The following is a 3,362-nucleotide window of genomic DNA, read 5'->3' as shown; positions in this document are numbered from 1 at the left end:
ATATCATTCTGTCAGTGAACAAAATCAGTTATAGTAGCTCAACATAGGATATGAACTCTAAAGAGAACTTTTGTTAATCTGTGGAGAAAGCCAAACTATTTTGGAAACTAATCCAGAGACAAAAATCAACCCAAAACCCCCAATTGTTATAGACCACAAATATATATTAGTGATATTTTTTTATAAATTAATGAATAATGTTTTCATCCAAAATTATAGCTGAAAATAAAACTTTAGAATATAATTTGCAGTATTATTTGTTACCTATAATTCAAGTGCAGTGCTTTTCTTCATTAATGACAGAAATTAATAATGATTTTATATGGCTATATTGTGAACTTATTAATATACTAAGCAGTTTTTTGGGGTTTTTTTTGTTGTTGTTTCATTCTTTATATTTTGTTGTACTGAGGTTGTTGATATATATATATATATATATATATATATATATATATATATGGATCACTGCTATTACAAAACCCCTAGTATTTTAAGACATGTTAAAGTCATTATAAATATTTGTTTTATTTAGAGGTTGTCATTTGCTCATACTAAATATGAGAATATTTAATTCATCTCAAGACAAAGAATATAAGGTTGAAAACTTTAAGACTATCAGCCAAGGGCATCTATTTGATCATTAGATCAAATTGAGGAAAGCATGGACTTTACCCTTAAGAACTTCTGAAGTTGAAGAGATAAGCACATATACATTTTAACTATAATCCAAGTGTAATCAGGGCTAGGTAGATAGCTATAAAAATTGTCACTTGAAACCATAGAATATTGTGTTTAACTTTGCTTTACACGAAGTTGATGATGATTTCAAAGAAGAGGTAATGCTTGATTTAGTTTGTGGACAAAGATTTTGTAGGCAAAGAGAGAAGCAAGCCATGGGATGGCAAATCCACTGATTTTGTGGCACTACTCTCCTCAGTTTCCCCTGGTAGATATTTCTTCACCCTTCTCATCCTACAGGACTATAGGCACATATCATCATTAGAGCACAGCTTGCACACAAATAAATGCTGAGTTGTTTGTCCTGGGCTACATAATGGCGCACCTGCATGGAAGTTAATACTGGGTTCAGAATTCTTCAATTTATTCTCTAAGTCTGGAGGGAAGGTAAATGTCCATGTAATTATATGGATATTGAACTGGAGTAGGAAAAAAACAGAAGAAAGAAGTTAAAAATTATCAGAAAATAATCTGGTTGCAAGATGACGTAAAATGAATTGTCTGTTTTGGATAGACATTTCATACAGCTTGAAAGACATCTTATTGATTGGCATGTAGTGATTGGCATGTAGTGTGCATCTAGTGCAGTAGCAGACTGGACTTCTGCAGCAAGAAGACCAGGAATTGAATACTTTGGTACTTAACCAATATAAAGTGCGGAACATTCATATCTTCAAAATTCAGTTTCTTCCTTTCTAAAAATGGAATAATGTGTTGTTGTTGTTGTTGTTGTTTTAATTTAGAGATTTACTCTAAGAATTTAGTAAATAAAATATAAGTGCATGGCATGGAACAGATATTCAATAAAAGTTTGTTAGAACGATAAATGAACAAAAGAGAAGGAAAGAAGCAACTAGAGCTTTGAGGTTAGAGACCATTAGAGCTTTATTTCTGATTATTTGTTATTTGCCCATTTGTTGGCCCTAATTAATAGCTTATTACACATCTCCTCCCATTGACTATATAAACATGTACAGAACAGCCGTATGGTCAGTTCCAGAAATGCTAATAATCTATACTTCATCTACTCATTTTGCTGTGCTTCATACTAAAGATGCCTTTTCTTTGGGACATGCCTTCATTTTTGGCTCATATTTTTTTAGATCAAAAAGTCTTTGGAGCCAACTGTTCAGATTTTGTATTTGTGTCTCCTTTGACTTTTCTTCTGCTTCTGACAGACTTGGCAACTGGAACTTATCCCTGAGATTTGGGTAGGAATTTCTCCATTTTGAAGTACCATTTGGCAAATTGATCTTTTCTTCACATATGGCCAAAGCAGTTGAGTTGGAGATTAAGGGGTAGCCATTTCTGAACCTTTTCCTTGTAGAGCTGGATTGAGCTGGATTAGGTCTTAAGCCTTTCATCTACTTCTCCCATTAAATTCTATCAAAAGAAGCTATTAGTGAGGGACTAGAATTTACAATAGCATTACTTTGTTAGCTTTGATATACAATCAAGGGCATGGTGTAGGAAAGAAAGAGGATAAGTCAGCACTGGGGTAATGAGGAGAGAAAGAACAGGATATCTAAACATTTACTTTTATTATTAAGGATAGTCTTCGAAAAAGGCAGTATTATATTATATATTAATGACTTTCCAAATGCAACTGTTATTTCTGATAAAGGAAATTTCTTATAAAAAAGCAAAAATATATTTTTTGGACTACAACAAGTAGCCTCAAAATTAATTATGACATATTATGTTATCATATACAATCACACTATAGCATTCATATTTTCAGAAGAGTTTTGACTAAGTATGATGGTTATGCATGCCTTTTTTCTCTTCCCCCGTGTCGTGTTTGGCAGCGGTTTTATCCAAGGCATCTCCCTCACTTTCAGTTTTTGGGAGATAAGCTTCAAATGTTTATCTTGACTCCTTTCAAAGAATACTTCAATACATGTTTATTTTAGGTCAAATTTCTTTTAATTTAGAGTTAGGATCCTCAGCATCTAATTTCAATGGAAAGTTCCCTCAAACCTACCAGTGCTTCTCATTTATTCACTATAAAAAATGATATAATACTTAATGTATCCAATCATGTAGTTTTGTTCCTTTATAAATCAAACATGCAAACACAATGAATAAATAAGCAGTCAGTTGGTAGATTCATGGCAATGAAAGGGGTGTAGAACATTTGTTCAGCTTGACAGGTACAAACATTTCTCTACTGATGATTTATATAAATGTCCAAGGTGTATTCATTTTACTGAGAGAAAAAAAAATGCAGAAACCATAAAGTGCAAGGGAAAGTGTGTGTTATTGGAAGATCTGATATTATATATAAGTTATAACATGAATATTTCAGAGTGACTTTGATAGTCCTACAACTGTAGTTTCTCAAAAAGAGAACCTAGAATAGTCTCTGTGATTATTTAAATACAAATCCAACCCAAGGTTGCAATATATTATTTTTATAGTTTTCTGGTGCTAGAGAGTTTAAGTAGAAATATTTCTGAACCTATCAAATGTCTAAAACCACAATATAAAGCTTACAAAGATCTATGATATGGGAGGAATACATATGCAATCAGGTATCCTTGATCAAATTTAGGGAAGAAGAAAATTATACTTCCAATACAAAGATCCCTGAGAGGAAATATCTCAATTTCTTCAATAAAAAT

This window comes from Halichoerus grypus, chromosome 4 (assembly GCF_964656455.1).
Source record: "Halichoerus grypus chromosome 4, mHalGry1.hap1.1, whole genome shotgun sequence".
In the NCBI taxonomy this organism is placed as follows: domain Eukaryota; kingdom Metazoa; phylum Chordata; class Mammalia; order Carnivora; family Phocidae; genus Halichoerus; species Halichoerus grypus.
This window is presented reverse-complemented; position numbering follows the sequence as displayed.